This window comes from Lepidochelys kempii, chromosome 6 (genome assembly GCF_965140265.1).
Source record: "Lepidochelys kempii isolate rLepKem1 chromosome 6, rLepKem1.hap2, whole genome shotgun sequence".
NCBI lineage: Eukaryota > Metazoa > Chordata > Testudines > Cheloniidae > Lepidochelys > Lepidochelys kempii.
Window position 1 is genome coordinate 10,809,510 of NC_133261.1, and position 15,533 is coordinate 10,825,042.

A 15,533-nucleotide genomic window follows, 5' to 3' on the forward strand; every position below is an offset into this window, starting at 1 on the left:
TTATGATCATCTAGTCTGACCTCCTGCACAACACAGGCCACAGAATCTCACCCACCCATTCCTGCGAAAAACCTCTCACCTATGTCTGAGCTACTGAAGTCCTCAAATCATGGTTTAAAGACTTCAAGGAGCAGAGAATCCTCCAGCAAGTGACCCGTGCCCCATGCTACAGAGGAAGGCGAAAAACCTCCAGGGCCTCTTCCAATCTGCCCTGGAGGAAAATTCCTTCCCGACCCCAAATATGGTGATCAGCTAAACCCTGAGCATATGGGCAAGATTCACCAGCCAGATACTACAGAAAATCCTTTCCTGCGTAACTCAGATCCCACCCCATCTAACATCCCATCACAGGCCATTAGGCCTATTTACCATGAATATTTGAAGATCAGTTAATTACCAAAATCATGTTATCCCATCATACCATCTCCTCCATAAACTTATCAAGTTTAATCTTAAAGCCAGATAGATCTTTTGCCCCCACTGCTTCCCTTGGAAGGCTATTCCAAAACTTCACTCCTCTGATGGTTAGAAACCTTCGTCTAATTTCAAGTCTAAACTTCCCGATGGACAGTTTATATCCATTTGTTCTTGTGTCCACATTGGTACTGAGGTTAAATAATTCCTCTCCCTCTCCGGTATTTATCCCTCTGATATATTTATAGAGAGCAATCATATCTCCCCTCAACCTTCTTTTAGTTAGACTAAACAAGCCAAGCTCCTTGAGTCTCCTTTCATAAGATAAGTTTTCCATTCCTTGGATCATCCTAGTAGCCCTTCTCTGTACCTGTTCCAGTTTGAATTCATCCTTCTTAAACATGGGAGACCAGAACTGCACACAGTATTCCAGGTGAGGTCTCACCAGTGCCTTGTATAATGGTACTAAAACCTCCTTATCTCTACTGGAAATACCTCTCCTGATGCATCCCAAGACCACATTAGCTTTTTTCATGGCCATATCACATTGGTGGCTCATAGTCATCCTATGATCAACCAATACTTCAAGGTTCTTCTCCTCCTCTGTTACTTCTAATTGATGCGTCCCCAGTTTATAACTAAAATTCTTGTTATTAATCCCTAAATGCATAACCTTACACTTCTCACTATTAAATTTCATCCTATTACTATTACTTCAGCTTACAAGGTCATCCAGATCCTCCTGTAGGATATCCCAGTCCTTCTCTAAATTGGCAATACCTCCCAGCTTTGTATCATCCGCAAACCTTATTAGCACACTCCCACTTTTTGTGCTGAGGTCAGTAATAAAAAGATTAAATAAGATTGGTCCCAAAACTGATCCTTGAGGAACTCCACTGGTAACCTCCCTCCAACCTGACAGTTCACCTTTCAGTAGGACCCGTTGCAGTCTCCCCTTTCACCAATTCCTTATCCACCTTTCAATTTTCATATTGATCCCCATCTTTTCCAATTTAACTAATAATTCCCCATGTGGCACAGTATCAAACGCCTTACTGAAATCTAGGTTAATTAGATCCACTGCGTTTCCTTTGTCTAAAAAATCTGTTACTTTCTCAAAGAAGGAGATCAGGTTGGTTTGGCATGATCTACCTTTTGTAAAACCATGTTGTATTTTGTCCCATTTACCATTGACCTCAATGTCCTTAACTACTTTCTCCTTCAAAATTTTTTCCAAGACCTTGCATACTACAGATGTCAAACTAACAGGCCTGTAGTTACCCAGATCACTTTTTTTCCCTTTCTCAAAAATAGGAACTATGTTAGTAAGTCTCCAATCATACGGTACAGCCCCTGAGTTTACAGATTCATTAAAAATTCTTGCTAATGGGTTTGCAATTTTGGGTGCCAATTCCTTTAATATTCTTAGATGAAGATTACCTGGGCCCCCCGATTTAGTCCCATTAAGCTATTTGAGTTTCGCTTCTACCTCAGATATGGTAATATCTACCTCCATATCCTCATTCCCATTTGTCATGCTACCATTATCCCTAAGATCCTCTTTAGCCTTATTAAAGACTGAGGCAAAGTATTTGTTTAGATATTGGGCCATACCTAGATTATCCTTGACCTCCACTCCATCCTCAGTGTTTAGCGGTCCCAGTTCTTTTTTTGTTTTCTTCTTATTTATATGGCTATATAACCTTTTACTATTGCTTTTAATTCCCTTTGCAAGGTCCAACTCTACTTGATTTTTAGCCTGTCTCACTTTATCCCTACATGTTCTGACCTCAATAAGGTAGCTTTCCTTGCTGATCCCTCCCATCTTCCACTCCCTATATGCTTTCTGCTTTTTCTTAATCATCCAGCTGGTCTACAACTCCTGCCGATGAATTTTTTCCCCTTTCTTGGGATGCAGGCTTCTGCAGCTTTGATTTAAAGTAATCCCAGGCCTCCTCTGCCTTTAGATCCATAAATTCTTCAGTCCAATCCACTTCCCTAACTAATTTCCTTAATTTTTGAAAGTCAGTCCTTCTGAAATCAAAAACCCTAGTTGCAGATTTATTTTTGTTTATCCTTCTGTTCAGTTTGAACTGAATTAGCTCATGATCACTTGAACCAAGATTATCCCCTACAACCATTTCTTCTATGAGGTCCTCACTACTCACCAAAACCAAATCTAAAATGGCATCCCCTCTAGTCGGTTCAGCAACTACCTGCTGAAGGAATCCATCAGCTATCGCATCTAGGAAAATCTGAGCCCTATTATTATTACTAGCACTCGTCCTCCAGTCTATATCTGGGAAGTTAAAGTCTCCCATGATCACGCAGTTTCCATTAGTATTTACTTTATTAAAAACATTCAAGAGGGCTCTATCCATATCCAAATTAGATCCCGGCGGTCTACAGCACACCCCAAGCACTATCCCAGGGGAGGCTCTAGTAGTTTTCTTCCCCAATGTGGTTTTTGCCCAGACGGACTCTGTCTTATCCATTCCATCGCTTCTTATTTCTTTACATTCTACCTCATCATTGATATACAGTGCTACTCCACCACCTTTACCTTTATTTCTGTCTTTCCTAAACAGCACAGACCCTTCAATACCTGTAGTCCAGTCATGACGACTATTCCCCCATGGTTCTGTTCTCCCTACAATATCTGGTTTCACTTCCTGCACCAGTAGCTCTAGTTCCTCCATTTTGTTACCCAGGCTCCTCGCATTGGTGAACAAACATCTTAATTTTTGCTGTTTGGCCTCACTCACATTCTGTACCCGATTAGGCACGGTCATTCTACAGCCAGTGTGACCTATTAGACTGGTATCCACACTGCCCTTCCTACATATATACATTCTCCAACCCACAGCTGTATCCTTTCTTACTTCGTTTTCTTCCCTCTCAATGCTAAAATCCGGCATGGAGATTACCTGGACATCTCCCAACCATCTCCCCCAAATTCCTAGTTTAAAGCTCTCTTAATCAGTTGTGCCAGCCTCCATCCTAGAAGTCTATTTCCTTCCCTACTCAGATGAAGTCCATCCCGAGAAAACTGTCCTCTGTCCATGAACGCCTCCCAGTGACCATACATCCCAAAGCCCTCCTTATAGCACCACTGCCTAAGCCATCTGTTGATAGTCATAATCTTGTCACACCTTTGCTGCCCTTCTCTAGGAACAGGCAGTTTGACTGTGTGTTGTGTCAAGAAATACTTCCTTTTGTTTGTTTTAAAGCTGCTGCCTATTCATTTCATTTGGTGACCCCTGGGTCTTGTGTTATGAGGAGTAAATAACACTTGATGATTTATTTTCCCCACACCAGTCATGACTGTACAGAATTCAATCATATCCCCCCCCTTAGTCGTCTCTTTTCCAAGCTGAAATGTCCCAGTCTTATTAATCTCTCCTAATACGGAAGCTATTCAATGTGTGATCCACTATCACTTCCAGATCCATTTCAGCATTACCACCACCTAGCCAGTTATTCCCCATTTTCTAGTTGTGCATTTGATTTTTCCTTCCTAAATGAAGGACATTGAACTTCTCATTATTGAATTTCATCTTATTGAATTCAGCTCAATTCTCCAAGTTGTCAAAGTCATTCTGAAGTCTAATCCTGTTTCCAAAGTGCTTGCAAGTCCTACCAGCTTGGTGTCATCTGCAAATTTTATGAGCATACTCTCTACTCCATTATCCAAGTCATTCATGAAAAATATTGAATAATACTGGTCCCAGGATGGACATCTGTGGGACACCATGACACAGCCTCTCCCAGCTTGACACTTAACCACTGATAAGTACTCTTTGAGTAAGGTTTGTCACCCAGTTGTGAGCCCTTTGTAGTAATATCACCTAAAACACATTTCTCTAGTTTGCTTATGAGAATGTCTTGTGGGACTCTGTCAACAGCCTTACTAAAATCAAGATAGCACATAAACTGCTTCCCCTCATCCACTAGGTCAATAACAAAGAAGGGATTTGGGTAGGCATGGCATGATTTGTTCCTGACAAATCCATACTATTTCTTATAATCCTATTATCCTCCAGGTACTTACAAACTGATTACTAATTTGTTCCACTATCTTAACAGGTATCAAATTTAGGCAAACTGGTCTATAATCCCCTGGGTCCTCTTTGTTCCCCTTTTTAAAGATAGGTTCTGTGTTTGCTCTTCTCCTGTCTTCTGAGACTTCACTTGTCCTCCAGGAGTTCTCAGAGATAATTGTGAAGGGTCTAAGATTCCTTCAGCTCATTCCTTAGGTACCCTAGGATGGATTTCATCACACCCTGCTTTAATACATCAAATTTATCTAATAACAGTTGTCGTGTAACAGAATAAACATGATTTTGGGGTGCCATTCCCCACCTGTTAGAAAAATGCACCAATCCCCTCTTTCATGATAGATTTTTTTTTAACAGCCACACCTAAATGTTCTTGGAAAGAGTTTACACAAATTAAACTGACCAATTTGGGTCTGAAAACCCCAGCTCCTTGTAGAGATGCTGGCCCCCTCTAATAATTGGGTGTCTCTGAGGCTTTCATTTGATAAGAGGGCCAGGACATTACCAACAAAACACAGGTTATTATCCTGGTTGTTTAAATCATTTAAATCTTTCCTTTCCCCTCCAGTAATTTTACCATGCAAAATAGTCTTTAAGGGCATAGCAATGCCCCCTTCCCCATTTCTAATGATTGTCACAACCGGCCTTTGAGTACCGATCCCCATGACCTCTGCATTACTTTGCAAAATGTTGATGTTATTTAAGAAATCTGCAGAGTTTAATTCTTCCCAAAGTCTCCCTTGGACAAGAAAGGATGGTTTAACCCTGGAGCATCTAACTGTAGCCTATTTGGGTATTAAACTCAGCAAGTTTTGAATTGCATCGTGAATGACTCTGATCACCTGAGTGAAAGACATCACACTGTCTAAATTAGCAACATGAAAATCTTGTGATTCTCCCTGAGGGGTGCCCAGGGTTGTGAGGCACCTCACCACCACCTGCCCTTAGCATGAGGCAGCCTTGCCGTGGCTGCTGTGGATCATCTCCCTGAATCCACCAGCCTCTAGCAACATAAGCATGGCTTTCCAGGCCTCTGCAGGCCTCACTGTCTCTGTACAGTTAGCAGGAGACCCACACCAACCCCCAAGTCCTCAGAGCATTCCCTGGAATGTCCACTGAACCCTCACAGAATTACCAGACCCACTGTTCCCAAATGAACAGAACACACCAGCTTGTACGATTCAGTGCAGGATCAGCACCTTGCTTCTCACCACAGCGCTTAGATTAACAGGAATGAGTTGATTAGCAAAGATTCAAGATTCACACAGTAGTGAGAAAGAATATTGGAAAAAACAAAATCATACCACACTTTCTAGAGACTAAACTTACCTTTGGAAGAGGTAAAACTTCTTTAGACAGGAGGTAACTTTCATCAGCATTGTCAGACAAGCCTGGCTGAGACCCCTTTTTTATGAAGCAAAAGTGTTGTTTTTTTATTTCCTCAGTGAAGGGTGCCTAGGTGTCTTCTCTGCCCCCCAAATACAGTCAAACAAACCTTTGAAGATCAGGTTCTTCCTCCTCCTGTTTCTCTTTCTCTCTCTCTGTTAGTTCCATCCTCTCTCTGCAGTTCACACAATCCTTAATTTGCATTCATTTCAAACGGGCGATAAGAAGCCCACTGTGGATGGAACAATGCTCAATTTACATGTGAACCGATAGATGAATAAATATTTCTTGACTGACAGAAAATCTGTTTTTCACCTTTGTCGGTGATGAGAACCCACAGACTTATTTTCAGTATATACACATACCTCCTTACATGGTATTTGTACATACATTTTATAATTATTTTGATTACCAGAGTGACACAGGCTCTTATTCAAGACCTCATATGACACTCTGGTGAACTAGGCTGTACACTCCAGCTCCATGGGATGCCCATCGGCATTAAGAGGTCCTCGGGTCACAACCCATCAAACTTAAATGCTCATTTGTATCTTATCCACTTGTACATGTTCCAGATACACCTGTGGAAACTCTTCAGGTTCATCAGGAACGGCACTTCCATTCCTTCAGAATCTGGAGTAGGGGGGTCAACAACCATTTCTTGTGATTCAGGGTTAGGTTTATCTGCACCTATTTCCTGAAGTTCTGGTTAGGTGGATCGATTTTGCTTTGTTGTCTGGGGGAATCTTCTGAGCATACCCTTCTTAATGTGATTTTAGTCTTTCTTAAAAGTGTTTTGGGTTTTTTTAAGTTTCTTTGATAATCTTCCCCAGTATTTCAGACCTCTCCCACCTTTTTTTCTCACCCCTCCCCCATTATGTTTGCAGGATTCATGTGTAGTCAATGCTGCACTTCACTATTCACAGCTTTAACCAACCTTACAAGCAATTCCTTAGTCTCTGTTATCTTTTAAGGCCTCCAGCTCACTTGGAGAACCTAGTTTTTGAAACACTTCAGAAATCCAGAGTTTTACTCTCTCTCTCTATTGCACACCTAAGAGCTGTAGAAGTCCTGACCAGCTCTTTACAACCATCACCAGGAGATCTTTGCTGGTCAGCTACAACACCACAGCCAGGGGTTCTAACTGGGCTCCTCAGGCTTATGTCCAATGAAGGCCCTGGAAATATTAGGCTGTTCAAAATCAGGATGATCAACTTCACTGTTGTGTGGGTGCTGCTTACCGCCTGTCTGCCCCTGAAAACTGGGGCTGCTTTGAAGTGATTTTCTGGGGTTTCTGAATTTCTTAAAGCAGGAATTCTCTTTGCCCTTTTTAAAGCTGGTTCCTGTGAGCTATCTTTTTTTTTTATGCTGGAGTTTGTCTTGGTTGCCAGAACAAACAACCTATATTTTAGTATTGTCTGTGTTAAATATAAAGTTTTGTATCATATAAAGCAACTTTGTTTTCTACTTGAAGGACGGGGATATGTAATTAGCAAACTGAGTCTGCGAAAGAACATGCCTAAACCTTTTTAGGATCCATCAAAAATTTTACTAGTTTACAACCAATTCCTAGGTTTTTATTAACTATATTAAAATGCCAGAGACCTGTACTGACATCCAGGCCAACAGGTCTTGAGCCCGGCACCTTAACTGTTGGACCACTCTTTCACCCAGCCAGAATCCGGCTCTTTTACAGTCTGCTAATCAAGTAAAGATATAACTTCGCAAATTTCAGCACTAATGTTTCTTTAATATGTAAATGCATAGCAATGCTGTTGATACTATACTGCCACATTCTTTTACACTGAAAGAAGCAATAATTATCTTTTTGCAACTTTGCACATGCATGGTCACATTTACTGCACATTAATTCTGCGTGAGAGACAAAACCAAACTGCTTAGCACTAGAAGGAAAAAACAAAAACAAAATAAAACAAAAACCAAGGGGGAGGTGCAGCAGGGGACAATGACCGTGGGGCAGAAGCATCCTTGTCTAACTATTTATCTCTGCAGAAAACAGGTTTCTAATTACACACCCTGCTAGGTCAAGTGAAAGACAAAGTAACTTCATGTGAAACAAAACTTCATATTTTAACACATATAATACTAAAATCCTGGGCATTACTACTGCCAACCAATTTTAATACACTTTAAGCCTTGCATATATTTAAATTAAAAACAAACTTTAAAATAAAAGGGGCCCACAATAAGAACTAAATTTTAAATTTAAAGCTATCCTGTTACTGACATCTCTTTAGTAACTAATACACAATATGCTTATAAAACATATGGACATTCCCTTGTATTTGTCTAAAGTACAGAGATAACCAGAAATCAATGACTTGTGTCTTTTAAAATTACAAATGGGGATATTGTTGTTCCCCAGGAACCTATTTCTTTACGAATTACAAACTAGAGCTGTCTAAACTATTTTTTACAGTGGATTTGGCACACTATGCAATTTGTTTGGGTAAAACTTTTCTAAACTTGAAGTGTGACAAAAGTCTGTCTCTCTGTTTACTTGATGATTACGTGTTCTGTTCATTCTCTCAGAAGCACCTGGCATTAGCCACTGTCGGAAGACAGGATACTGGGCTAGATGGACGTTTGGTCTGACCCAGTATGACCGTTGTTATGTTCTGCTGGAAAATGATAATTGTTTAATTAGGGAAATGAAGTAAACTTAGCAATGTCCCATTCTTGGCATCTGTTTAGGCTGTAATATATAGATTCAATGTAAAAACATGCTTACGTTATCTTTAAAAGGTTGGGATGGTATAGTTTTAAATGCTATTTCAATTCCCATTTTAATCCTATGATTAAAAAATGCTTTTGATGATGAAGCTGCAAAACCCGGCAATTTTGCAAAAAAGGAGGGGGGGAGATGTAGAGGGACATGTTTGCTAAGCTAACAGCGTCGGAGGGGACAGTCTTTATCTGTCTGCTTCCTGTAGTCACAAAACTACAACTTGTCTCGTTAAATTTTTTTTAATTGTAAAAATCCTCTGTAAGTGATGGGAGGGGGGGTATTTTTTGACCTCCAAAATCTTCACACTTTACAAATGATATCCTGCAAACAGGTGTTAATTTAAAGCCTATTAGAGGCTTCCTTACAGCTTAAGCCAATTAGGTGCTAACTGCCAATAAAGAATAAAGGTTTTGATGAATTACATTATTTTTAATCAATGGAATAAGGGAAATTGGAATAAAGGTTAGCCATGTGTAACATCACTCTACCAATTTTTAAAGCTATTTGCTAACAAAATGTTTAGAAAGAGGAAATCTGATTCCTGACACAGAATTAAAAATAAAGAAGGCAAATTGCTAAATTGACATAGGTTTTGTAAGAAGCCTGATAATCAAAAGGAGCATACTAGTCAGTTTCTTTGATATTTTAGCTCTAATTTACCCTTTCATATGCCACAGTGAATAAAGTGCTGTGTTCAGTGTGACTCAGGAAAATATGGGGTAATTAAATATCAATGGATAAATCCATGAAGTGCTGTTTAGAGTGACTGAGGAAAATGCTATGTTAATATTCTGTGAAATGTGATTCCCCGAGAGGCCGCTTAATTAACAAATACTTTCTGATTGGTTTAGCCAAGGAGGTCTGATTTGTGGCAAGCTCCCAAGGCAGAGTTTCTGCCATTTAGCCAGTAATAGCCTTGCAGGGTGAGACACTTTTCTCTTCTCTCTGCCTTTTTTTTTTGCTGTTTTAAAACTTCCTTGGTTACCTTCGAAAGGTGGCTCTGTCCCCTGTCCTATGTAGTGGCTCTATAGCTCTAGGCCACGTCTACACTACCCACCGGATTGGAGGGTAGTGATCAATCTATCAGGGATCGATTTATCTCATCTAGTGTAGACGCGATAAATCAATCCCCGATCGCTCTGCCGTCGACTCCGGAACTCCACCACTACAAGAGGCGGAAGCGGAGTCGACGGCGGAGCAGTGGCTGTCGATCCCGCGGCGCAAGGATGCGAAGTAAGGCCTGGTCTACACTGAGGAGGGGATCAATCTAAGATACGCAACTTCAGCTACAAGAATAGCGTAGCTGAAGTCGACGTATCTTAGGTCAACTTAGAATCACTTACTTCGCATCCTCGCGGCGCGGGATCGACGGCCACTGCTCCCCCATCGACTCCACTTCCGCCTCTTGCAGTGGTGGAGTTCCGGAGTCGATGGCAGAGCAATCAGGGATCAATTTATCGCGTCTACACTGGACGAGATATATCGATCCCCGACAGATCGATCCCCAATAGATTGATCATTACCCGCCGATCCGGCGGGCAGTGTAGACTTGGCCTAAGTGATTCTAAGTCTATCTAAGATACGTCGACTTCAGCTACGGTATTCTCGTAGCTGAAGTTGCGTATCTTAGATCGATCCCCCCCCCAGTGTAGACCAGGCCCTAGTTTCTCTCTCACACTCTAATACTTTGTGACCTGTGTGCAATAGTCTAATAAACTTTTAGACTTGTAGCAACTGCATAAAGTTATTTTTTTCTAAAAATTCCTGCTTATCTACAGTTATTCATATTTTTCCTGAATTCTTCTGTCATTAAACTTTGTACAATTATTTAATGACTATTTAGAAATGCACTAACTCCATAAAAAGCATATTTTCCATTAAAATGCATAATTCTAGATATATCTTAACAGTTTTGTCCATGGTTATTAAGATTTTGTAATTATTAAATTACTTTATTTAGAAAGGACTAATTGCATTAAATGTCACTTTCTCAAAAAATGCATTTTAACGCTATTCTTCTGTCATTAGGACTTGGTTCACCTGTTTATTAGACTTTATTTAGAATTGCACTAAAAAGTGTAACAAGCATAATTTCTGCAAAAAAATGAGGGAAAGGCATGAAAGCTACGTTTATTCATTTAGTTCTAATGCTTCCGATAAGGATAAATTAAATCATAAACATTTTAAAACTTTTTTTTTCAAAATGTCTGACAGTACCAAATATGTACCCGTCCAAAAATGAGACCCAAGGATGTGACATAAAGGAAAAAGGGGACAAGAAGGGAGACAGGTAGATCAGAGGAAGGTAAGGGCACTAGTAGAAATGCTGGTCCCTACCAATACCCACTCCTTAAGTGTACTGCTAGGAGGATTCAATTTTCTTAGACCACACATTTATAAATATGCGAAATAACTCACCCATTGGGGAAACTGCTAAAGAAAAAGACAAAATGGGAATGGGGAAAAGAGCAGAACTCCGCTTTAACCCTGCTAAAGCAGAAGGCTCTCACAGTCACAGCCCTGTGTTTCCCTGATGAATCACAGCCTTTTGTTATTTGTTTGGCGGCTAATAACATGGCCTTGGCTGCCACACTATTACAAAACAATGAAGAGGGAAAGCTAGGGCTAGTAGCAGATGAAATTACAGGAAATTACAAGGAGCAGAAATAAATTTTGTACGTTAGTGTCTAGCAGCCGTCTGGGCAGTAGAACCTTTTGAGCCTCTTACAAGAATGGCCCCTATTACTATCCAAAGCATCCACACTCCTCTCCACTCCTCCCACATTTTATCAGGGAGATTGATGGGAGGTAAAGTCGCAAACACCCAAATGGCTCAATGGATGCTTACTTTAATTAATAGAGAGGTAACCACAGAAACAGTGTCCAAGCCGGACATGCTAACACATGCCCTAATTGATAAAGGGAACAGACATGAATGTCCAGAGGCCACTCTGGAGCAAAGAATTGCCTTGGCAGAGGCACCCCCACTGGAAGAATTAGATACTGTGGACCAAGAAAAGCACATCTGGTTTACTGATGGGAGTGCAATGGTAGTAAAAGGGAAAAGATGTGTAAAATATGCTGCCATTAACTTAGAAGAGGAAGTTATTCAGGGACATTTAGACCATGGATCGGCTCAGCATGCCGAGCTCCACACAATTTATCAGGCAATTATTTATTAAGGCAATATGAAAATTCCCCCCAGGCCCGTGTATATTTATGCTGACAGTGATTTTTGTGTGAAGGGGATACAGTTTTGGATACATGATTGGTATAGGAATGGGTGGAAAGCAGCAGATGGAAAGGATATTGCCTATTCAGAGGAATGGAAATGGATTTACCAGTGGGTAACAAAGAACCCTAAACAGTTAAAGGTGCAACATGTAAGGGCACACAGGTTTCAGAGTAGCAGCCGTGTTAGTCTGTATCCACGAAAAGAACAGGAGGACTTGTGGCACCTTAGAGACTAACAAATTTATTTGAGCATAAGCTTTCATGAGCTACAGCTCACTCCATCGGATGCTCAAATAAATTTGTTAGTCTCTAAGGTGCCACAAGTACTCCTTTTTTAAGGGCACACAGTAAAGGAATGGGTACGGAGGCCACCTGGAATAATCGGGTAGATACAATAGCCCAACATCATGACATAGCAGTTGTAACCAGAAGTCAGAAAAAAAAATGTCTGTGCTGACACATATGAGCCAACAGATGGCACTACAGACCTCCCTAACCGAGTTACAGGAAAAATAGAAAGACAGGAGTTACTTAATGTAGCCCATCAGTTTATGCATGAAGGAGTGGAAGGGACTTCAAGAAGGCTAAAGCAAGTAGCAGATTGGGAGTGTATGGAAGATGATGTTAAAACATGGGTGCAAAATTGGGTGTGGTGCGCTCAGGACAAGGCTTGTCCTGTGCACTGGCAACCCAGGATGCACCAACGAAGGTTTGGGTTCAAATTGATTTTACTGATAAATTGCCAAGGAGTAAGGAAGGATTCCAGTATTTATTGCTGATAATTGATTCCTTTTCAGGATGGGAGGAGGCATTTCCTACTAAAGATAATAGCACCAGGGTAGTGGCTAAAAAGTTTTTTAATGAGGTAGTATGTAGATATGGCACCCCCGAAATAATAGATTCTGACAATGGGGGAGCCTTTGTAGGAGAAATCTTTACCACAATGATACAAGTCTTGGGAATTAAACAAAAGGTCTGTATACCATACTGGCCTCAGTCCTCAGGCTAAGCAGAGCGCATAAACTGCACTATTAAGGAAGTGCCCCAGAAGGTAGTAAATCACACAAGAAAAGACTGGCTGGATAAATTGCTTCTGATTTTGGCTGCCATCCACAGCAGTAATAGACTAAGAACAAAAATTCAACCCTTCCAAATTTTGTTTGGACATCCAATGTGCCTAATGATTGATCCTAGTTACCTGGTACAGGGTCAAGAAGAGAGCTCTAATATAATCCAGCATGATTATTTTCAGTGGCTCAAACAGTTACAAGAAGATAAAACCACCCTCCAGTATAGGGTTAATCAGACCATCGAACACATGAACAACAAAATTCAGAAACAAAGGCCCACAAAGGCAGCCCTGTGGGAAACAGGAGACCAAGTCATGTACCTTAAAATGGGGAAAAGGGACACACACTGGAATCAAAATGGATAGGCCCTTACTCCATAAAGGACTGCCTTAGCCCATTGGTATACCATATTGAAAAAGATGGAAAACTGAAGTGGGTACATGTTTCACAAATTAAACTGTTTACATAAATAATGATGTTTGAATTCTTTGCAGAAAAGGACATCCTGGAACCTGAGCACAAAGCGCTGCTTAACCGGAGACAGATGCAAGGGCACCAGGAGGCTGCAACACGCCCCTACTGAAATGTCAGAGGAGGGCAGTTTGACGACTCTAAAGATGAGACAGGCACCTATCAATGGGGACAAGATAGTTGTGATTAAAACCAGCATGGAATAACTCCCTGAGAAACTTGATAAAAAAAACAAAATAAAAAATAAAATTAAAAAATTAAAAAACAAGCACTCGTCACACAACAATTAATTACAACATAACAGTGCAAAACTCATTGAATCATAGAATCATAGAATCATAGAATATCAGGGTTGGAAGGGACCCCAGAAGGTCATCTAGTCCAACCCCCTGCTCGAAGCAGGACCAATTCCCAGTTAAATCATCCCAGCCAGGGCTTTGTCAAGCCTGACCTTAAAAACCTCTAAGGAAGGAGATTCTACCACCTCCCTAGGTAACGCATTCCAGTGTTTCACCACCCTCTTAGTGAAAAAGTTTTTCCTAATATCCAATCTAAACCTCCCCCACTGCAACTTGAGACCATTACTCCTCGTTCTGTCATCTGCTACCATTGAGAACAGTCCAGAGCCATCCTCTTTGGAACTCCCTTTCAGGTAGTTGAAAGCAGCTATCAAATCCCCCCTCATTCTTCTCTTCTGCAGGCTAAACAATCCCAGCTCCCTCAGCCTCTCCTCATAAGTCATGTGTTCCAGACCCGTAATCATTTTTGTTGCCCTTCGCTGGACTCTCTCCAATTTGTCCACATCCTTCTTGTAGTGTGGGGCCCAAAACTGGACACAGTACTCCAGATGAGGCCTCACCAATGTCGAATAGAGGGGAACGATCACGTCCCTCGATCTGCTCGCTATGCCCCTACTTATACATCCCAAAATGCCATTGGCCTTCTTGGCAACAAGGACACACTGCTGACTCATATCCAGCTTCTCGTCCACTGTCACCCCTAGGTCCTTTTCCGCAGAACTGCTGCCTAGCCATTCGGTCCCTAGTCTGTAGCTGTGCATTGGGTTCTTCCGTCCTAAGTGCAGGACCCTGCACTTATCCTTACTGAACCTCATCAGATTTCTTTTGGCCCAATCCTCCAATTTGTCTAGGTCCTTCTGTATCCTATCCCTCCCCTCCAGCGTATCTACCACTCCTCCCAGTTTAGTATCATCCGCAAATTTGCTGAGAGTGCAATCCACACCATCCTCCAGATCATTTATGAAGATATTGAACAAAACCGGCCCCAGGACCGACCCTTGGGGCACTCCACTTGATACCGGCTGCCAACTAGACATGGAGCCGTTGATCACTACCCATTGAGCCCGACAATCTAGCCAGCTTTCTACCCACCTTATAGTGCATTCATCCAGCCCATACTTCCTTAACTTGCTGACAAGAATACTGTGGGAGACCGTGTCAAAAGCTTTGCTAAAGTCAAGAAACAATACATCCACTGCTTTCCCTTCATCCACAGAACCAGTAATCTCATCATAAAAGGCGATTAGATTAGTCAGGCATGACCTTCCCTTGGTGAATCCATGCTGGCTGTTCCTGATCACTTTCATCTCATGCAAGTGCTTCAGGATTGATTCTTTGAGGACCTGCTCCATGATTTTTCCAGGGACTGAGGTGAGGCTGACTGGCCTGTAGTTCCCAGGATCCTTCTTCTTCCCTTTTTTAAAGATTGGCACTACATTAGCCTTTTTCCAGTCATCCGGGACTTCCCCGGTTCGCCACGAGTTTTCAAAGATAATGGCCAATGGCTCTGCAATCACAGCCGCCAATTCCTTCAGCACTCTCGGATGCAACTCGTCCAGCCCCATGGACTTGTGCACGTCCAGCTTTTCTAAATAGTCCCTAACCACCTCTATCTCCACAGAGGGCTGGCCATCTCTTCCCCATTTTGTGATGCCCAGCGCAGCAGTCTGGGAGCTGACCTTGTTAGTGAAGACAGAGGCAAAAAAAGCATTGAGTACATTAGCTTTTTCCACATTCTCTGTCACTAGGTTGCCTCCCTCATTCAGTAAGAGGCCCACACTTTCCTTGGCTTTCTTCTTGTTGCCAACATACCTGAAGAAACCCTTCTTGTTACTCTTAACATCTCTGGCTA